The sequence below is a fragment of the Pseudophryne corroboree genome, chromosome 11 (genome assembly GCF_028390025.1).
Source record: "Pseudophryne corroboree isolate aPseCor3 chromosome 11, aPseCor3.hap2, whole genome shotgun sequence".
NCBI classification, from domain to species: Eukaryota; Metazoa; Chordata; class Amphibia; order Anura; family Myobatrachidae; genus Pseudophryne; species Pseudophryne corroboree.
The window spans coordinates 337,453,815-337,477,802 of record NC_086454.1 but is presented as its reverse complement, the minus strand read 5'-3'; the positions used below and the strand labels follow the sequence as shown (position 1 = coordinate 337,477,802).

The window sequence follows — 23,988 nt, the reverse complement described above, 5'->3', positions numbered from 1 at the left end:
ACCAACCTATTGTCGTGCCTGTGGCTACACGTGACTTGGAGGATTCAGAGTCCCTGGATGTGGTCAGGGCTTTGAAAATTTACGTGGCCAGAACGGCTGGGATCAGAAAAACAGAAGCACGGTTTGTCCTGTATGCAGCCAACAAGGTTGGCGGCCCTGCTTCAAAGCAGACTATTGCTCGCTGGATCTGTAACACGATTCAGCAGGCGCATTCTACGGCAGGATTGCTGTTACCGAAATCGGTTAAGACCCATTCCACTAGGAAGGTGGGCTCGTCTTGGGCGGCTGCCCGAGGGGTCTCGGCACTACAGCTGTGCCGAGCTGCTATTGGTCGGGGTCAAACACCTTTGCAAAGTTCTAGAAGTTTGATACCCTGGCTGAGGAGGACCTCCTGTTTGCTCAATCGGTGCTGCAGAGTCATCCGCACTCTCCCGCCCGTTTGGGAGCTTTGGTATAATCCTCATGGTCCTTACGGAGTCCCCAGCATCCTCTAGGACGTTAGAGAAAATAAGATTTTAAACTTACCGGTAAATCTTTTTCTCGTAGTCCGTAGAGGATGCTGGGCGCCCGTCCCAAGTGGCTGGTATGAGTCTTGCCCTTGGATTAACAAAAATCCTTTCCTCGTACTGTCCATCTCCTCTGGGCAAAGTTTCTCTAACTGAGGTCTAGAGGAGGGGCATAGAGGGAGGAGCCAGTGCACACCCAGACCTAAAGTCTTTCTTAAAGTGCCCATGTCTCCTGCGGAGCCCGTCTATCCCCATGGTCCTTACGGAGTCCCCAGCATCCTCTACGGACTACGAGAAAAAGATTTACCGGTAGGTTTAAAATCTTATTATATCATGTGTATACCTCACCGTGTATATTACACCCCAATATATCATTGTGTATAGCTCACAGTGTATTTCTCTTACCTCCTGGAGGATGCTGGGGTTCCGTTTAGTACGATGGGGTATAGATGTGCCCACTAGGAGCCATGGTCACTTTAAGAGATTAATAGTGTGGGCTGGCTCCTCCCTCTATGCCCCTCCTACCAGACTCAGTTTAGAAAATGTGCCCAGTGGAGCTCCATAGGAGTTTTTCTAGTTTTGTTGTTTTCTAAGAGTTGTTAGGTTACAGGGAGGCTGCTGGCAACAACGTCCCTGCTTCGTGGAATTTGGGGGGGCGGGGGGGGGGGGGAGGAGGAGGAACCAACTCTAGAAGTTAATGACAGGACACTGAGCTCCTGAGGGTGTTGATCGCAAGCCCACGAGGCGACCGCTCTCTCCCGCAGCACGGCCGCCACCCCCTAACAGAGCCAGAAGAAAGAAGAGTGGGGAGTATAGCGCCGGTGTCCTGGTTAGCGGGTCGCCGGCGGGAATGGCGTCACAAGGGTGGGAGCGCAGCTCTGACGGGCTGCGCTCCGGCAGGCTCAGCAACACACTGGGTTGGCGCTTGAGGGGCGTCCTGGCCCAGCGCACATACCCTAAACTGGTCACTTGACTAACGGGCTAATCCCTGCTGTTGGCAACAAACACCTCAGGCCAGTATAAACAATTTAGTGCGGGAAGCCGTGTGCCATTTCAAGGGACGGGGCTTCCACTCAGAGCAGATCCAGCACTCACCAGCGCCATTTTCTCCCTGCAGATCACAGTACAGAGACGCTGACAGGGAGCGCTGCCCTCCAGATAACTCCAGCTATACCTCTGTGGTACCAGGGCGTTATAGACAGGGGGGGATGGTAACAGTACTAACTTCCCTATTAAGGTTAGTTGGTCAGCGCCGGGCTTTCAGCATAATAACTGCCTACTGGGGCGCAGTGTGGCTGGCTTCTTGTACTCTCTGACTCTCTGAAGATACTCTGGGGGAAACTGTATCTGACATTTTTCTGTGTGTGTATATATATATATATATATATATATATATATATATATATATATATATATATATATATATATAATATATAATATATATATATAATATATTATATATATATTAATATAAATATATATCATTGGAGATCCGCACTCACATCAAAAAATACATAGAAACATGTTCAGGGTGCACCCAGTGGAACTGACTCAGTCGGCCACAAATACATAGCAGGGGTTCCACAAAAGTGGAGGGGGCACTCACTAGTAAATAACATATACAATTAAATAGCATAAAACATTCATGATTTTAATAGTCAGTTGCACCAATTCGCCTTTGATCGACGTTTCGACCCCTTGACCGGGTCTTTCTCAAGATAGGCAGAATCGGTAAACATTCACATAATTTTTCAAGGTATATACATAGTGTCCTCAATAGAGATCTAGAAAAAAAGAGAGAACATAGGACCACTCTTAATGCCTCCCAGGCCCCACTGTTGCGCTTAGATCATATACTAACTAACACACGGCAACTTACACCGTGTGTGTATCAAATAAGATTAAACAAAATAAATAAAATAAATTAATAAAACAAAATAAATTAAAAAATAATAAATAAATAAAGTAAACCAAACGCCCAGTGGATAATATCCTACTACAGTGACCACCACAGTGACTCCATATACCAAAACAAGCGAAGGCTTACGTTGAGGCCTCACTTAAGGGAAAAAGATCCCGATAATCTCTATCCACTCAGCTGGTATGTTGCTCAAATCCTAAAAAACCAATGTGTACAAAATATCAGCAAATATTTAATTAGCAAAACCAATGTTGTTTAGCTCAACAAACATGTATATATAAATACCTACGTACTCAGCAATTGTACCGTCACAGGTAAATGTGAGTAGGCTTCCAATATAATATAATTCACAAGTGTCATCCTATAAACACAAAAGGGGGAAAAAGTGAGAGTGGAGACTACAGATATACTAATTTAACATGTGAGAGTGATAAACACCAACTACTCACAATATGCCAGCAGTCATTCCAGTCTAAGTGAGTCCAGGTGTGCCACTATTCGATTCCACAACATATCAAAACATGATCACTGAAATAAATAGTATGCAGTACCAATATCAATCACTAATAAAATAACAGTACAGACAGGGTCGATAACCCCTAAGCGGTGGGTACTTACACTACGATGTTCACACAGTCAGAGGGCACCTGGTTCTACACATGTAGTCTGAACGACGGAAGATTTAAACCCAGGCGGCCGGAAATGAACAACAACGTCACATCCGCTGCACGCTGTCATCCAATTCCCGCAAAGTCAAACCAGAGTTGGCACCCCACATCTTTAGGTAACATTACCCACCTGCGCGTAACTGCAGGCGAGTGCCCGGCATTCGACACCGCCGCCGCCGCTACACACCATAGTCCGGGACGCACCATGCGTCTCACGGACCGGAAACACATCACCAAACTATATCCGCGAGACGTCATGCACCGGAAGTGTGCGTTCCACCGGGTAATGGTGAGACGCATCGCTACAGCTGACTAGAAATACACTCATCGCCAAGTGGTGGTGCAATAGGCTAACAGGATCCTGTGTAATATGTTCACTGGGCTCACTATCACAAATAGGGAATAGGAAATATGGAATAGAGAATATATATAGGCTAAAGAAAAATAGATAAAAACTAATAAAGTAAAATAACCAAGAAATAATAATAATAAATGTAAATAGAAAGAAATAAGAATACAAATTAAGTATAATATAAATAAAAATAAGTAAAGTAAAATGAAACAGAAATACAAATAAAAATAAATATAAATACAAATCAAAATAAATATATAAATGTGTAAATATATATATAAAGGACACATAACACATATAAACATACATGTATGTATCACTCATAAAGCATCATGCAACACTGGAACCTGAGGGCTTAAAGTGGTACAACATCCACAATGGTCCAGCCCAACCGCTCACATCTCCAACACCAAAGTACTTGTTACATACATAATTGGTATTGTCCCAATAAGGTTTAGACATATGAGTGTCTAACCATACATTTCACAGATAACATTTTATAAAAATACAAAGAGACAATAATTATTACATGTAAACATAACAATCCCATCCCCCCTAGTAATATCAGATGAACATATTATCAAAATATAGGATATCCCTATGGGGCAAGACAACCCCAAAGATAACCGTCAAGTATTGTAAAACCAATATATACTCAGGGAGATGTAACACTAGAATAATGTACATACTTATACAACTAATACATGATTTCAAAAAGTGGCACAATTATGTATAAATACAATAACTTCGCACTCCTCAAAAAATCAACTGTTGGAGATAAGAACAGGGGCAAGAACCTTAGGGTCCAGCCCAGGAGACTGAAGGTCACCTGGTCAGACCAAAAATTGGTACTGCATACTATTTATTTCAGTGATCATGTTTTGATATGTTGTGGAATCGAATAGTGGCACACCTGGACTCACTTAGACTGGAATGACTGCTGGCATATTGTGAGTAGTTGGTGTTTATCACTCTCACATGTTAAATTAGTATATCTGTAGTCTCCACTCTCACTTTTTCCCCCTTTTGTGTTTATAGGATGACACTTGTGAATTATATTATATTGGAAGCCTACTCACATTTACCTGTGACGGTACAATTGCTGAGTACGTAGGTATTTATATATACATGTTTGTTGAGCTTAACAACATTGGTTTTGCTAATTAAATATTTGCTGATATTTTGTACACATTGGTTTTTTAGGATTTGAGCAACATACCAGCTGAGTGGATAGAGATTATCGGGATCTTTTTCCCTTAAGTGAGGCCTCAACGTAAGCCTTCGCTTGTTTTGGTATATGGAGTCACTGTGGTGGTCACTGTAGTAGGATATTATCCACTGGGCGTTTGGTTTACTTTATTTATTTATTATTTTTTAATTTATTTTGTTTTATTAATTTATTTTATTTATTTTGTTTAATCTTATTTGATACACACACGGTGTAAGTTGCCGTGTGTTAGTTAGTATATGATCTAAGCGCAACAGTGGGGCCTGGGAGGCATTAAGAGTGGTCCTATGTTCTCTCTTTTTTCTAGATCTCTATTGAGGACACTATGTATATACCTTGAAAAATGAAAAATGATGTGAATGTTTACCGATTCTGCCTATCTTGAGAAAGACCCGGTCAAGGGGTCGAAACGTCGATCAAAGGCGAATTGGTGCAACTGACTATTAAAATCATGAATGTTTTATGCTATTTAATTGTATATGTTATTTACTAGTGAGTGCCCCCTCCACTTTTGTGGAACCCCTGCTATAAATAAATATATATATATATATATATATATATATATATATATATATATATATATATATATATATATATATATATATATATATATAATCAAATGGGACCCCGGCACTCCGGACTGACGCAAATCCTGCTCCGGTGCCTTCCCTTCAGGGCTGAAAGCTTCTGAGCAGCATATGGTATCTTGTATAGGGCGGCACTCAAAGACTTGGTCAAAAGATGAAGATGAAAAAATCCCTGCAGGGCAAACTTTAATGTAACGTTTCGGGGACTGGCCCCTTCCTCAGACAACCAAGGAAGGAAGGGGCCAGTCTCTGAAACGTTACATTAAAGTTTGCCCTGCAGGGTTTTTTTCATCTACATCTTTTGACCAAGTCTTTGAGTGCCGCCCTATACAAGATACTATATATATATATATATATATATATATATATATATATATATATATATATAATATATATATATAATATGCATTACCATGTCTAAGGAGACTGTCCTGCGCTGCAGAGTGTTTATCTTCTCCAGGGCCGGCAACAGAAATCTCGGGGCCCCGTGCAGTGATATATGTGGGGCCCCATCTAATTTTATATATATATATATATATATAGTAAAGCAGTCAAGCGGCACTCCTTCCCAACTAGAACAAGCATTAACAGCCGGTGCCTTCCATAAAGAACCTGCACGGTTCCCCACACATGTATAGGAATAGTCCGGCGGCACTCACGGCAATAAAGACAAAAGGCAGCTCCAATCAGCCAACGTTTCAATGTTATTTGTTCAACATTTTCCTCAGGGCATAATACAATATACAAACATCACATACCTTTATACCTCCACTGATCCGTCCATTCCTCCGGCCGTCCGCGCGCCACGCTCGATAAAATGACGTCATCACGGTGCGCCCGGACACCAAGTAGTACGGAGGGACCAGAGCACCATAATTATACAAAGTGCAAAGTGCTGAATAAAAAAACAAACAAGACAAACAGTAACATTACACATATTCAAAGAGTTACACTGTAGCAGCCTGCCTGTAGTATATTATAACAATGACAAAATATGTGCATACTATCAAAGGAGCTTTCATACATAATTGCACAATCGAGATTGTGTCATGAAACGATGTCCAACTGATACAAATAAAGCCAAAGTACATTTCCCTTAACTCTATAGGCATAATACTAATATCTTATAGAAAGCATGATAATCCTAACTGTTCGTTTAACCCACGGGGGGACAGTGTATCCAGTAGAAATATCCACTTGGATTCTGCTTGTAATAGCCCAAATATCCGACCCAAGCGGAGGTACACGAGGAGGGGGGGCCAAAACCAAAGGTCGTGGCGGAGGACGTCCTCCAGTACAGAAGAGGAGCTGATCATTAACATTTCAGATCGTGTTCTCACTCCTAATGAAAACAAGGTACTGTCTAGAGGTTTGAACTTTGTCCCTACACAGCGGTTTGAACCGTTTGAATGGAAGATAGAACGTTATAAATTAAGTAGACAATTGCGTCTCAAAGAATATTTCAATTCACCTGAAAAAGTGACTGTGACTAGTGACCCATTACCCAGCTTCTTGCATAAGAAATCAGTTTTTGATCCATGTTCATCGAATGCAGCCATTAAGTCCTTCTGTCGTACGATTGACATGAGTATTGATAGCATGTCGAATTCTTCTAATGATCAGTTTAGTAATTTATCTAAGGAGGAATGGCAGGCATTAATGTCTCTCAGCAAATATGATGACGTGGTGTTCAGACCGGCGGATAAGGGCGGAGCCATAGTCGTGCAAAATACAGCAGACTATGTATCTGAAGTGAATCGTCTACTTAGTGACCGCTCCACCTATGTTGTCTTGAAGTCTGATCCCACGTCGTCATATAAGAAAGAGTTAGATACTATTTTGCATAAAGCTGTTCTTGATGGTGATATTTCGGTTGATGTGTGTGATGCATTAATGGTTACTTATCCGATTGTACCACTATTGTACTCAATTCCCAAGATACATAAAGATAGATATGCTCCTCCAGCACGTCCCATCATATCTGCGAGGGGATCATTATTCCAAAAAATCTCTATGTATCTTGATTTTTTCTTACAACCGTGTGTTCAGACCCATGATTACTATTTAAAGGATACTACTTCACTCTTGACTAGATTGGCAGAGATTCAGACAGTTCCTCCGGGTTGTTTTCTAGTGACCATAGATGTTAAGAGCCTCTACACGTGTATTCCCCATGGTGATGGCCTGACTGCTGTACAAACGGTGATTGACAACCATCCCCTATACAAAGGGCCTTGTGTTGAACTGTTTATTCGGTTATTGCGTCTTACGTTAGAATGCAATTACTTCATGTTCAACAATGCGTATTATGTACAGTGTCAGGGCTGCGCCATGGGGAGTAATGTGTCTCCATCTCTGGCCAACTGTTTTATGTTTGGCGTAGAGGAAGAATTATTTTTTTCAAAAGATGAGGTTAAGTCGAATGTATTATTGTATCTTAGATACATTGATGACTTGTTGCTCTTTTGGACGGGTCCAAGGGAGCAACTGGAGTCTTTGATTAATACACATAATGAAACTGATTCGCCAGTGAAATTCACTTATACCATTAGTACATCTAGTGTGAATTTTTTAGATGTTAATATCAGTCTCATTGATAATCAGATTCATACTCCGCTATTTTGTAAACCTACAGATATGAATAATATACTGTTAGCCAGTAGTCATCATCCAGAACCCCTAAAGAGAGGTCTTCCTTTTTCCCAGATGCTTCGAGTTCATAGAATTATCAATGATGAGACACAGCTTGAAAAGGCAAGGCTCTGGATGAGATGGTCAATAAGTTTAAGAACAGGGGATACTGTCCTAGAGAGTTGGCACGTACCAAGAATCGGGTCCTTAAAATTTCCAGATCTGAATCTTTGATTCCTGTGGCTAGGAAAAGTCATTCGAAGTTTGTCTGGGTTAATAAATTTAACACTGCAAGTACTAAAATTAATAGGGTAACTAAAGCATTCTGGCCGGTCATTCAATCTGACCCCGCTCTCTCTAATTTACGTGATCAAAGAATGCCAGCCTACAAGAGGGGTAGAAATATTCGGGATTATGTGGTAAAATCGGACATACAATTTCCATCTCCAGCAGATACACAAAGCAAGTCATTTTTGAACCAGCAGCGTAAAGGCTGCTTCAAATGCCTGGGCTGCACTACGTGCAGCCATATGATAGCAGGCGATTCATTCCATCACCCTTATACCGGAAAAAAGTTTAACATTCGACATAGTCACTTGTAGTACGAAGTTTGTTATTTATCTTCTCAGTTGCCCGTGTGGTTTGCACTACGTGGGCAAAACTGAAAGTACATTTAAGGAACGCATGGCGAACCACCGTTCATCGATAAGGGACGCATTATTGTCAGGGAAAAGTGATTTACCGGTCCCCAGACACTTTGTTGAAGCCCGCCATTCTCTAGCGACTTTACGCCATCGTATAATAGATCACCCCCCCCCCCCCCCCCCGCTAAAACGGGGGGGTGATCGGGGTCTTCGGTTATTACAAGCAGAATCCAAGTGGATTTTTCTACTGGATACACTGTCCCCCCGTGGGTTAAACGAACAGTTAGGATTATCATGCTTTCTATAAGATATTAGTATTATGCCTATAGAGTTAAGGGAAATGTACTTTGGCTTTATTTGTATCAGTTATACATCGTTTCATGACACAATCTCGATTGTGCAATTATGTATGAAAGCTCCTTTGATAGTATGCACATATTTTGTCATTGTTATAATATACTACAGGCAGGCTGCTACAGTGTAACTCTTTGAATATGTGTAATGTTACTGTTTGTCTTGTTTGTTTTTTTATTCAGCACTTTGCACTTTGTATAATTATGGTGCTCTGGTCCCTACGTACTACTTGGTGTCCGGGCGCACCGTGATGACGTCATTTTATCGAGCATGGCGCGCGGACGGCCGGAGGAATGGACGGATCAGTGGAGGTATAAAGGTATGTGATGTTTGTATATTGTATTATGCCCTGAGGAAAATGTTGAACAAATAACATTGAAACGTTGGCTGATTGGAGCTGCCTTTTGTCTTTATTGCCGTGAGTGCCGCCGGACTATTCCTATATATATCTATATCTATATATATATATATATATATATATATATATATATATATATATATATATATATACATACATACATACATACATACATACATACATACATACATACATACATACATACATACACACACACACACACACACACACACACACACACACACACACACACACACACACACACACACACACACACACACACACACACACACACACACACACACACAGGCTCCAGCAGGGGCTATGCTGCAGACAAGACCAGCACTCCATTCATAGCATAAAGTGATTTAATGTCATCCAAGACACGACTAGTGCAAAGTCAGCATATGGCATATTGGAATATTCTCACAAATAACATCCATGCTGGGGACATGTGTCCAACCCAGCTGTGGCTCCCTCAGTCTGTCTGTCCCCAATGACTACATGCTGCATTCCCAGCTCCCCTACCCTATGCCAAAGCAATATATACCCTCACCAATCCACTCTTACCCCGGGGAGAGATTCACCTGCGCTGCACTTTCCACTATCCAGACCCGCACACCACACAGCAGATACCATGCGGCCCTCACACCCCACCAGAAGAGGCCAGCACAGGGCACAGGAATCCTGCCCAGCGGAGCTGCTGCCATGTCCAATAACTGCTTGCAACAGATAGGGACCCGGAATAGCAGGTGCACACTTGCGCCGCATAATGACTGTGTGTAAGAGGCTTCTGTCACTCTGAGGCTCCATTGTAGAGAGAGCACACCCCCTTTTTCATTTTGTACTTTTGTACTGAGCCCTTAGGGAGCCCTGGCACTCTCCACATGGCCAGCTGTCTCAGTCCTATACAGCGCAGACTTGCTACCCCCGCCCTCCTGTTTACTCTGAGGCTGCGCCCACACCACCTATTTGGACAAGACGGCTCACACCCCTGACGGTCACTAAGTGGCATATCCTTGGGGCCCCTCTGACCCTTGGGGCCCGGTACAGTTGTCCCCTTTGACCCCCCCTGTCGCCGGCCCTGATCTTCTCCTGAGGAGTCAATTCCATGTACTCAGGACTGCAATGTGCTTTCCCAGCCTTCTGAATCCGAACCCCCATGGGTGGATTCTATAAGGGGAATGATATCCCAGATTTCTCTAACATCCTAAGTGGATGCTGGGGACTCCGTAAGGACCATGGGGAATAGCGGCTCCGCAGGAGACTGGGCACATCTAAAGAAAGCTTTAGGATTAACTGGTGTGCACTGGCTCCTCCCCCTATGACCCTCCTCCAAGCCTCAGTTAGATTTCTGTGCCCGACGAGAAGGGTGCACACTAGGGGCTCTCCTGAGCTTCTTAGTGAAAGTTTTAGTTTAGGTTTGTTATTTTCAGTGAGACCTGCTGGCAACAGGCTCACTGCATCGAGGGACTAAGGGGAGAAGAAGCGAACTCACCTGCGTGCAGAGTGGATTGGGCTTCTTGGCTACTGGACATTAGCTCCAGAGGGACGATCACAGGTTCAGCCTGGATGGGTCCCGGAGCCGCGCCGCCGGCCCCCTTACAGAGCCAGAAGAGCGAAGAGGTCCGGAAAAATCGGCGGCAGAAGACGTTCCTGTCTTCAATAAGGTAGCGCACAGCACTGCAGCTGTGCGCCATTGCTCTCAGCACACTTCATACTCCGGTCACTGAGGGTGCAGGGAGCTGGGGGGGGGCGCCCTGAGACGCAATAAAACACGATAAAAATACCTTACATGGCAAAAAATGCATCACATATAGCTCCTGGGCTATATGGATGCATTTAACCCCTGCCAGAATATACAGAAAAACGGGTGATAAGGCCGCCAAAAAGGGGGCGGAGCCTATCTCAGCACACTGGCGCCATTTTCCCTCACAGCTCAGTTGGAGGGAAGCTCCCTGGCTCTTCCCTGCACTACAGAAAGGGTTAAAAAAAGAGAGGGGGGCACTAATTAGGCGCAGTATTAAAACATACAGCAGCTATAAGGGGAAAAACACTTATATAAGGTTATCCCTGTGTGTATATATATATATATATATATATATATATATATATATATATATATATATATATATACAATCAAGCGATGTGCGGCACTCAGGTATTGAAATAAATAGTCACCACTATCTGTCCGTCTTCAACGTTTCAATTTTTACTCAAAAAATTGTCATCAGGAAGCATCCTGATGACAATTTTTTGAGTAAAAATTGAAACGTTGAAGACGGACAGATAGTGGCGACTATTTATTTCAATACCTGAGTGCCGCACATCGCTTGATTGTATTTATCCATTTGGACAGTGAAGGCAACAGGACACATTCTCTTCAGTTATTGGAGTGCCGGACCTACCACAAGTTATATATATATATATATATATATATATATATATATATATATATATATATATATATATATATATATATATATATATATATATATATATAGCTATATATATAGCGCTCTGGTGTGTGCTGGCATACTCTCCCTCTGTCTCCCCAAAGGGCTAGTGGGGTCCTGTCCTCTATCAGAGCATTCCCTGTGTGTGTGCTGTGTGTCGGTACGTTTGTGTCGACATGTATGAGGAGAAAATGATGTGGAGACGGAGCAGAGTGTCTGTAACAGTGATGTCACCACCTAGGGGGTCGACACCTGAGTGGATGTACTGTTGAAAATTACGTGACAGTGTCAGCTCTATATAAAAAAAACAGTGGTTGACATGAGACAGCCGGCTACTCAGCTTGTGCCTGTCCAGACGTCTCATAGGCCGTCAGGGGCTCTAAAGCGCCCGTTACCTCAGATGGCAGATACAGACGCCGACACGGATACTGACTCCTGTGTCAACGGTGAAGAGACGACCGTGATTTCCAGTAGGGCCACACGTTACATGATTGAGACAATGGAAAATGTTTTATACATTTCTGATAATACGAGTACCACCAAAAAGGGGTATTATGTTCGGTGAGGGAAAAACTACCTGTAGTTTTCCTGAATCTGAAAAATAAAATGAGGTGTGTGATGATACGTGGGTTTCCCCCCGATAACAATTGATAATTTCTTAAAAAGTATTGGCTGTATACCTTTTCCCGCCAGAGGTTAGGGGTGCGTTGGGAAACACCCCTAGGGGGGATAAGGCGCTCACACGCTTGTAAGAACAAGGGCTCTACCTTCTCATGAGATGGCCGCCCTTAAGGATCCTGCTGATAGAAAGCAGGAGGGTATCCAAAAATGTATTCACACACATACTGGTGTTATACTGCGACCAGCAATCGCCTCAGCCTGGAGGTGCAGTGCTGGGTTGGCATGGTCGGATTCCCTGACTGGAAATATTGATATCCTAGATAAGGATAGTATATTATTGCCTATAGAGCATTTAAAAGATGCATTTCTATATATGCATGATGCACAGCGGAATATTTGCCGACTGGCATCAAGTATAAGTGCGTTGTCTAATTCTACCAGTAAAATGGTCAGGTGATGCGGATTCCAAACGGCATTTGGAAGTATTGCCTTTAAAAGGGGACATTTGGGGTCGGTCTTTTAGACCTGGTGGCCACGGCAACAACTGGGAAATCCACGTTTGTACCCCAGGTCGCCTCTCAAAATAAGACGCCGTATTATCAGGCGCAGTCCTTTGTTGGCAAGCGGACAAAAGGTTCCTCTTTTCTGCTCGTGACAGAGGGAGAGGAAAAAGGCTGAAGAGATTACCCAGTTCCCAGGAACAGAAATCCTTTCCCGCCTCTGCAAAAGCCCTCAGTATGACGCTAGGGCCTTACAAACTCAGGCACGGTGGGGGCCCGTTCTCAATGAATTTCAGTGCGCAGTGGGCTCACTCGCAAGTAGACCCCTGGATCCTTCAGGTAATATCTCAAGGGTACATATTGAAATTCGAGACGTCTCCCCCTCGCCGTTTCCAAAAGTCGGCTTTACCGACGTCTCCCTCTGACAGGGAGGCAGTTTTGGAAGCCATTCACCCAGCAGGTGATAATCAAGGTACCCCTCCTGCACCAGGGAACGGGGTATTATTCCACACTATTGTGGTACCGAAGCCAGAAGGCCCGGTGAAACCGATTCTAAATCTAAAATCTTTGAACACTTACATACAGAGGTTCAAATTCAAGATTGAGTCACTCAGAGCAGTGATTGCGAACCTGGAAGAAGGGGACTACATGATGTCTTGGGACATCAAGGATGCTTACCTTAATGTCAAAATTTACCCTTCTCACCAAGGGTACCTCAGGTTATGGTACAGAACTGTCCCTATCAGTTCAGACGCTGCCGTAGGGATGGTCCACGGCACCCCGGGTCTTTACCAAGGTAATGGCCGAAATTATATCCCTTCGAAGGAAGGGAATTTTAGTTATCCCTTACTTGGACGATTCCCTGATAAGGGTAAGATCCAGGGAACAGTTGGAAGTCGGTGTAGCACTATCTCGGGTAGTGTTGCGGCAGCACGATTGGATTCTCAATATTCCAAAATCGCAGCTGGTTCCGACGACTTGTCTTCTGTTTCCTAGGGATGTTCCTGGAACAGTCCAGAAAAAAGGTGTTTCTCCCGGAAGAGAAAACCAGGGAGTTATCCGAGTTAGTCAGGAACCTCCTAAAACCGAACCAAGTCTCAGTGCATCAATGCACAAGGGTTCTGGGTAAAAATGGTGGCTTCCTACGAAGCAATCCCATTCGTTAGATTCCACGCAAGAACTTTCCAGTGGAACCTACTGGACAAATGGTCCGGGTCGCATTTTCAGATGCATCAGCGGATAACCCTGTCACCAAGGACAAGGGTATCCATCATGTGGTGGTTGCAGAGTGCTCATCTTCTAGAGGGGCGCAGATTCTGCATTCAGGACTGGGTCCTGGTGACCACGGATGCCAGCCTGCGAGGCTGGGGAGCAGTCACACAGGGAAGGAATATCCAGGGCTTAGGGTCAAGCCTGGATACATCACTTCACATAAATATCCTGAAGCTAAGGGCCATTTACAATGCTCTAAGCTTAGCAAGACCTCTGCTTCAAGGTCAGCCGGTGTTGATCCAGTCGGACAACATCATGGCAGTCACCCACGTAAACAGACAGGGTGGCACAAGAAGCAGGAGGGCAATGGCAGAAGCTGCAGGGATTCTTCGCTGGGCGGAAAATCATGCGATAGCACTGTCAACAGTATTCATTCCGGGAGTGGACAACTGGGAAGCAGACTTCCTCAGCACGACCTCCACCCGGGAGAGTGGGGACTTCACCTAGAAGTCGTCCACATGATTAAAAAACTCGACAGGTATTGCGCCAGGTCAAGAGACCCTCAGGCAATAGTTGTAGACGCTCTGGTAACACCGTGGGTGTACCAGTCAGTGTATGTGTTCCCTCCTCTGCCTCTCATACCCAAGGTACTGAGATTGATAAGATGGAGAGGAGAAAGCACTATATTCGTGGCTCCGGATTGGCCAAGAAGGACTTGGTAACCGGAACTTCAAGAGATGCTCACGGAGGATCCGTGGCCTCTACCTCTAAGAAGGGACCTGCTCCAGCAAGGACCCTGTCTGTTCCAAGACTTACCGCGGCTGCGTTTGACGGCATGGCGGTTGAACGCCGGATCCTGAAGAAAAAAAGGCTTTCTGGATGAAGTCATCCCTATCCTGATCAAAGCCAGGAAGGATGTAACCGCAAAAACATTATCACCGCAATTGGCGAAAATATGTTGCGTGGTGCGAGGCCAGTAAGGCCCGACGGAGGAAATTCAACTGGGTCGATTCCTACATTTCCTGCAAACAGGACTGTCTATGGGCCTGAAATTGGGGTCCATTAAGGTTCAAATTTGCGGCCCTGTCAATTTTCTTCCAAAAAGAACTAGCTTCAGTCCCTGAAGTTCAGACGTTTGTAAAAGGGGTACTGCATATACAGCCTCCTTTTGTGCCTCCAGTGGCACTTTGGGATCTCAATGTAGTTTTGGGTTCCAAAAGTCACATTGGTTTGAACCACTTAAATCTGTGGAGTTAAAATATCTCACAGGAAAAGTGGTCATGCGGTTGGCCCTGGCCTGGGCCAGGCGCGTGTCAGAATTGGCGGCTTTATCCTGAAAAAGCCCTTATCTGATTTTCCATTCGGATAGGGCGGAATTGAGGACTCGTCCTCAGTTTCTCCCCAAGGTGGTTTCAGCGTCTCACCTGAACCAACCTATTGGTGGTGCCTGCGGCTACTAGGGACTTGGAGGCCTCCAAGTTGCTAGACGTTGTCGGTGCCCTGAAAATATATGTTTCCAGGACGGCTGGAGTCAGGAAATCTGACTCGCTGTTTATCCTGTGTGCACCCAACAAGCTGGGTGCTCCTGCTTCTAAGCAGACTATTGCTCGTTGGATTTGTAGTACAATTCAGCTTGCACATTCTGTGGCAAGCCTGCCACAACCAAAAATCTGTAAATGCCCTCTCCACAAGGAAGGTGGGCTCATCTTGGGCGGCTGCCCGAGGGGTCTCGGCTTTACAACTTTGCCGAGCAGCTACTTGGTCAGGAGCAAATACGTTTGTAAAATTCTACAAAATTAATATCCTGGCTGAGGAGGACCTGGAGTTCTCTCATTTGGTGCTGCAGAGTCATCCGCACTCTCCCGCCCGTTTGGGAGCTTTGGTATAATCCCCATGGTCCTTACGGAGTCCCCAGCATCCACTTAGGACGTTAGAGAAAATAAGAATTTACTTACCGATAATTCTATTTCTCATAGTCCGTAGTGGATGCTGGGCGCCCATCCCAAGTGCGGATTGTCTGCAATACTTGTACATAGTTATTGTTACAAAAATCGGGTTGTTATTGTTGTGAGCCATCTTTCAGAGGCTCCTCTGTTATCATACTGTTAACCGGGGTTAGATCACAGGTTATACGGTGTGATTGGTGTGGCTGGTATGAGTCTTACCCGGGATTCAAAATCCTTCCTTATTGTGTACGCTCGTCCGGGCACAGTATCCTAACTGAGGCTTGGAGGAGGGTCATAGGGGGAGGAGCCAGTGCACACCAGTTAATCCTAAAGCTTTCTTTAGATGTGCCCAGTCTCCTGCGGAGCCGCTATTCCCCATGGTCCTTACAGAGTCCCCAGCATCCACTACGGACTATGAGAAATAGAATTATCGGTAATTAAATTCTTATTTTCTACAAGGATGTCACATAATGAGAAAGAAACACAGTTTTTGAGAAAATCTGTGGAGGTTTTGACATACTCAGCCCCCAGTGCTTTGTCTAAGATCCCCCCTACAGACCCATAAAAACGTACACTTGCCCAGATAATGCAAGCTGACCCTGATACCGACTCTGATACAGGGATCGGTGATGGGGATATGCAAGGGGGGGATGCATCACTTGCAAAGGGGGTGCAGATAATGATTGAAGACATTGGGGACATTTTACATATTACTGAGAAGGTACCTGAGCAGGTAAAGGAATCCTATTTTACAGAAAGTAAGAAATCCTCGCTTACCTTCCTGGCTTCTAAGGAGTTAAACTCTTTGAAAAATCCCAGAGAAAAAATTCCAGATCCCAAAAAGGGTTCTTATTGCTTTCCCTTTCCTTAAAGAGGACAGAAAAAAGTGGGCAAACCCCCCTATTCTAGACGCTTCTGTGTCTAGATTGTCAAAGAAGGTGGTTTTACCTGACCTTGGTTCAACCACTTTAAAAAAGCCGGCTTACCGCAATGTTGAGACTATGCTCAATTCACTCTAGACCCGCTATTGCTTGTGTGTGGATTTCTAAAGCCATAGTAAAGTGGTAAGGCACGTTACTAGAAGATTTAGATACTATGGATAGGAGTGACATTGAATTGTTTTGGCTTCACATGCAAGTTTCATGGTGGAGGCCATGAAGGACCTTGGCATGCTGAATACAAGGGCTACTTCCATGGCAGTCTCGGCACGCAGAGGGCTCTGGCTACGCCAATGGACTGCGGATGCAGAATCCAAGAAAAGTGTGGAGAACCTACACTTCACAGGTCAGGCTCTGTTTGGGGATGCACTGGATGCGTGGATTTCCACGGCAACTGCGGGTAAGTCAACCGTTCTTCCCACAGCAGCTCCACCGCCTAGGAAATCTTATCCTACGTCTACACTGCAGTTCTTTTGGAGTGCAGAAGTTAGAAAATCCAAAACCCCTTCCACTTTCTTTAGAGGTGGTCGTGGAAAATCCAGAAAAAACCTGCACTGACAGGTTCTCAGGAACAGAAACCAGGTTCTGCTTCCTCAAAGTCTTCAGCATGACGGTGGACCTCCCAGCCTGGAGATCGGGCAGGTGTGAGCGAGACTAAAGAATTTCAGTCACGTCTGAGCGTCATCATGCCTAAACCCCTGGGTAAAAGATAATGTTACCCAGGGGTACAAACTGGAGTTTCAAGTGTTCCCACCTCACAGATTCTTCAAATTCTTCGCTGACAAAGTGCTATCCTACAGGAAGCCATTCAAAAATTGGTTCAAACAAATGTCATTGTTCCAGTTCCACCTTGCCAAAAACACAAGTGTTATTACTCAAGCCTGTTTGTGGTACCGAAACCGGACGGTTCGGTAAGGCCGATATTAAATCTAAAGTCATTGAACCCCCTACTTGAGGGAATTCAAATTCAAGATGGAGTCTCTGAGAGCAGTGATCTCAGATCTGGAGGAGGGGGAATTCCTGGTATCTCTAAATATCAAGGATGCGTACCTTAACATTCTGCTCTGGCCGCCTCACCAGGCTTATCTAAGATTTGCGCTGCTTGACTGTCGCTATCGGTTCCAGGCGCTGCCATTTGGCCTCTCCACAGCACCGAGGGTGTTTACCAAGGTCATGGCAGAGATGATGCTACTCCTCCGCAAGCAGGGAGTGAACATAATTCCCTTTCTGGACGATCTGCTGATAAAAGCATCTTCCAGGGAGAGACTGCTACAGAGTATTGCTCTCTCAACTCGACTACTACAGGATCATGGATGGATCCTGAACCTTCCAAAGTCACATTTGGAGCCGACAAGGATACTGCCCTTCCTGGGGATGATACTCCACACGGAAGTGCAGAAGGTCTTTCTACCGGTGGAGAAAGCGTTGGTGATCCAATCAATGGTCCGGGATGTCCTGAAGCCACCCCGGGTATCGGTTCATTAGTGCATTCGCCTTCTGGGGGAAGATGGTAGCCTCCTACGAGGCTCTACAGTACGGAAGATTTCATGCAAGGTCCTTCCAACTGGATCTCCTGGACAAATGGTCGGGATCTCATCTTCACATGCACCAGCGGATACATCTGTCGCCGAAAAGCCAGAATTTCACTCCTCTGTTGGCTGCAAGCTTCTCGCCTTCTCGAGGGCCGCAGGTTCGGGATTCAGAATTGGATCCTTCTAACTACGGATGCAAGTCTCAGAGGTTGGGGAGCAGTCACCCTAGGGGAAAACTTCCAAGGAAAGTGGTCAAATCTGGAATCCATCCTTCCGATAAACGTTCTGGAACTAAGGGCCGTATACAACGGCCTTCTACAAGTGGTACATCTTCTGCAAGATCAAGCCATTCAGGTTCAGTCGGACAATGTAACGGCAGTGTCCTACATAAACCGACAGGGCGGAACGAAGAGCAGAGCGGCGATGTCAGAGGTAACAAGAATCCTCTGGGCAGAAAAGCACGCGGTGGCGCTGTCGGCAATCTTCATTCCGGGAGTGGACAACAGGGAAGCGAACTTCCTAAGCAGACAATCTCCATCCAGGAGAATGGGGCCTCCACCCAGAGGTGTTTGCAGAGGTAACAAGTCGATGGGGTGTACCTCAAATAGACATGATGGCCTCCCGCCTCAACAAGAAGCTTTGGAGGTACTGTTCCAGGTCGAGAGACCCACAAGCAGTGGCGGTGGACGCCCTTGTAACTCCGTGGGTGTTCCAGTCAGTGTATGTATGTGTTCCCTTTACTTTCACTCATCCCAAGGATTCTCAAACTAATAAAAAGAACAAGAGTTCAGGCGATCCTACTTGCTCCGGACTGGCCAAGAAGGGCTTGGTACGCGGATCTTCTGGAATTACTGCTGGAGGATCCGAGGCCTCTTCCTCTTCGCGAGGACCTTCTACAACAGGGGCCGTTCGCCTATCAAGACTTACCACTGCTACGTTTGACGGCATGGAGGTTGAACTCCAGATCTTAGCTCGGAAGGGTATTCCGAACAAGGTCATTCCTACTCTGATCCATGCTAGGAAGGGAGTAACGTCTAAACATTACCATCAGATTTGGAAAAAGTATGTCTTGGTGTGAATCCAAGAAGTTTCCTGCGGTGGAGTTTCACCTGGGACGGTTTCTCCTCTTTCTACAAGCAGGTGTGAATGTGGGCCTACGCTTGGGCTCCATAAAAGTCCAGATTTCGGCCTTGTCTGTTTTCGTCCAGAAACAATTGGCTGCTCTCCCTGAGGTTCAGACATTCTTGAAAGGAGTTCTGCACATCCAACCACCCTTTGTGCCTCCTACGGCACCTTGGGATCTTAATGTGTTGCTGCAATCGGATGGGTTCGAGCCTTTACAGGAGGTGAACGTCAAGTTTCTTACTTGGAAGGCGGTCACACTGTTGGCATTGGCATCTGCTAGACGTGTGTCACAATTGGGGGCATTGTCATGCAAGAGCCCCTACTTGATTTTCCATGAAGATAGAGCTGAGCCCAGAACGCGTCAGCAATTTCTTCCAAAGGTTGTGTCGAGTTTTCATATCAACCAACCTATTGTGGTGCCAGTGGCTACTGATTCCTCAATTGCCTCAAAGTCCTTGGATGTTGTGAGGGCTTTGAAAATATATGTGAAGAGAACTTATTGTCACAGGAAGTCGGATGCTCTGTTTGTCCTTTATGATCCCAACAAGGTTGGGTGTCCTGCTCCTAAGCAGAAGATTTCTCGCTGGATCAGGTTTCCTATCCAGCATGCTTATTCTATGACAGGCTTGCCGTGTCCAAAATCTGTTCAGGCCCACTCTACTCGTAAAGTGGGTTCTTCCTGGGCGGCTGCCCGGGGTGACTCGGCTTTAGCTGCTCGGCAAAGCTGTACATGGTCAGGGTCGAACACGTTTGCTAAGTTGTACAAGTTCGATACTTTGGCCTCTGAGGACCTACAGTTTGGTCAATAGGTTCTGCAGGAACCTCTGCACTCTCCCTTCCTTACTGGGAGCTTTGGTACATCCCCATGGTACTAAATGGAACCCCAGCATCTTCTAGGACATAAGAGAAAACAGGATTTTAATTACCTACCGGTAAATCCTTTTCTCGTAGTCCGTAGAGGATCCTGGGCGCCCGCCCCGTGCTTCGTTTTCATGCATTGTTACTTTCAGTTTGGTTAGCTTGGCTTTCCTTTTTTGTTATGTATGAGCTGGTGTTCATCTCACCACTATCTGTGTATAATCCTCTCGAAGTATGTCCGTCTCCTCGGGCACAGTTTCTAAACGGAGTCTGGTAGGAGGGGCATAGAGGGAGGAGCCAGTCCACACTATCAAATTCTTAAAGTGCCCATGGCTCCTGGTGGACCCGTCTATACCCCATGGTACTAAATGGAACCCCAGCATCCTCTACGGACTACGAGAAAAGGATTTACCGGTAGGTAATTAAAATCCTATTACATCCCAATATATCATGTGTATACCTCAGTGTATATTTCACCCCAATATATCATGTGTATACCTCAGTGTATATTACACCCCAATATATCATATGTATACCTCCAGTGTATATTACACCCCAATATATCATATGTATACCTCGGTGTATATTACACCCCAACATATCATATGTATACCTCCAGTGTATATTACACCCCAGTATATCATATGTATACCTCGGTGTATATTACACCCCAGTATATCATGTGTATACCTCAGTGTATATTACACCCCAGTATATCATGTGTATTTCTCACAGTGTATATTACACCCTAATATATATCATGTGTATATTACACCCCAGTATATCATGTGTATACCTCAGTGTATATTACACGCCATTGGGGTGACTACAATATATCATGTGTATATTACACCCCAATATATCATATGTATACCTCCAGTGTATATTACACCCCAATATATCATGTGTTTACCTCACTGTATTAGACCCCAGTATATCAAGTGTATACCTCGGTGTATATTACACCCCAGTATATCATGTGTATACCTCAGTGTATATTACACCCCTATATATATCATGTGTATATTACACCCCAGTATATCATGTGTATATTACACCTCAATATATCATGTGTATTTCTCATTGTATATTACACCCCAGTATATCATGTGTATACCTCCAGTGTATATTACACCCCAGTATATCATGTGTATACTTCAGTGTATATTACACCCCAGTATATTGTGTGTATACCTCAGTGTATATCACACCCCAGTATATTGTGTATACCTCAGTGTATATTACACCCCAGTATATCGTGTGTATACCTCAGTGTATATTACACCCCAGTATATCGTGTGTATACCTCAGTGTATATTTCACCCCAATATATTGTGTATATTACACCCCAGTATATCATGTGTATATTACACCCCAGTATATCATGTGTATACCTCCAGTGTATATTACACCCCAGTATATCATGTGTATACCTCCAGTGTATATTACACCCCAGTATATCATGTGTATACCTCCAGTGTATATTACACCCCAGTATATCATGTGTATACCTCAGTGTATATTACACCCCAGTATATCGTGTGTATACCTCAGTGTATATTTCACCCCAATATATTGTGTATATTACACCCCAGTATATCATGTGTATATTACACCCCAGTATATCATGTGTATACCTCCAGTGTATATTACACCCCAGTATATCATGTGTATACCTCCAGTGTATATTACACCCCAGTATATCATGTGTATACCTCCAGTGTATATTACACCCCAGTATATCATGTGTATACCTCCAGTGTATATTACACCCCAGTATATCATGTGTATACCTCAGTGTATATTACACCCCAGTATATCATGTGTATACCTCAGTGTATATTACACCCCAGTATATCATGTGTATACCTCAGTGTATATTACACCCCATTATATGATGTGTATACCTCACTGTATATTACACCCCAGTATATCATGTGTATACCTCCAGTATATATATTACACCCCAATATATCATGTGTATACCTCAGTGTATATTACACCCCAGTATATCGTGTGTATACCTCAGTGTATATTTCACCCCAATATATTGTGTATATTACACCCCAGTATATCATGTGTATATTACACCCCAGTATATCATGTGTATACCTCCAGTGTATATTACACCCCAGTATATCATGTGTATACCTCCAGTGTATATTACACCCCAGTATATCATGTGTATACCTCAGTGTATATTACACCCCAGTATATCATGTGTATACCTCAGTGTATATTACACCCCAGTATATCATGTGTATACCTCAAGTGTATATTACACCCCAGTATATCGTGTATACCTCACTGTATATTACACCCCAGTATATCATGTGTATACCTCCAGTATATATATTACACCCCAATATATCATGTGTATACCTCAGTGTATATTACACCCCAGTATATCATGTGTATACCTCAGTGTATATTACACCCCAGTATACCTCAGTGTATATTACACCCCAGTATATCATGTGTATACCTCAGTGTATATTACACCCCAGTATATCATGTGTATACCTCCAGTGTATATTACACCCCAGTATATCATGTGTATACCTCATTGTGCACATAATAACCCTTATATTTATTATGCTCTCATACCTAGAGCTGTGGGATAATCGGGGGAAGACATACAGGGGGAGTATGCAGGACCCCGGGCAGTGGCCCCACCCCATACAGAAGGGTGCTCAGCATATGTTTTGTGTCTGTGCCAAGGGCTTGAGCACTTTGGGGGCGATTCAGTAATTTCCCCCGAGGCAACCACTAGGGAACGCAAAACAGAGCAATTAAATTGTTGCAACATTTGGATGCTCATTAGCGCCGGGAGAGACATTTCTTCTCGCTGCCTTTTGAGACGGCGATATGTCTGTGGTTTAGGCGCCCAAACCAGGACTTTAGCCGGGATCAGCCACTATTTGCGGCTAAACACCATCTACAGTATTTGGGAGCTTAAAAAGTAATGAGCGCCCCATCGGAGAAACAATTGAATTGTTCTGATGGGCGCCCAATAAAAATGAATGGCCCTCTTCCTGCCTTTATTCAGGATTTATGCGGCTTTATATCCGGCGCCTGGTAACGCTGTTGCTATACAGTAAGCGCACACTTTCCCCGGCTACAACTCTTACACCCTATGTATTCCTGTTCCTCGTACCTCTTAGATTGTAAGCTGAATGGGTCAGGCCATTGGTACCTTCTGTGGGTGATATGCCAGCACTATATAAATGAGGCAGTAATAGCAGCCCATGGCTTTCTTGGCTGTGAGACGCGTCTCCTGGTTGCATGTATTAGTTACGGCGTATTTCCACGCGTGGTACTTACTGAGCTCTGTGATGTGGCTGCACTGAACGTTCTGCACTGGAAACATGTCCTATGCCCAGCACAGGCCGTAATACACGTAGTAACCATGCAGCGGATACAGAACAACGCCTATATAGCGGATAAAAGGTTGTCATTCTCATTTTATGTAGCGAGTCCAGTGCGATTACAGGCAATTAAAATGCAGCTACAAAGTGGTTTGCCTGTAACATGGTCAGAATGAGCTCTGG

The 23,988-nt window shown here is 44.4% G+C and overlaps 1 protein-coding gene across 1 annotated transcript in view; it reads left to right on the top strand.

Annotated features, from left to right (window-relative positions):
• GINS3 (GINS complex subunit 3) overlaps positions 1–23,988 on the top strand; it is a 32,249-nt gene that overhangs the window by 6,973 nt on the left and 1,288 nt on the right. The gene's annotated exons all lie outside the window — the stretch shown is intronic.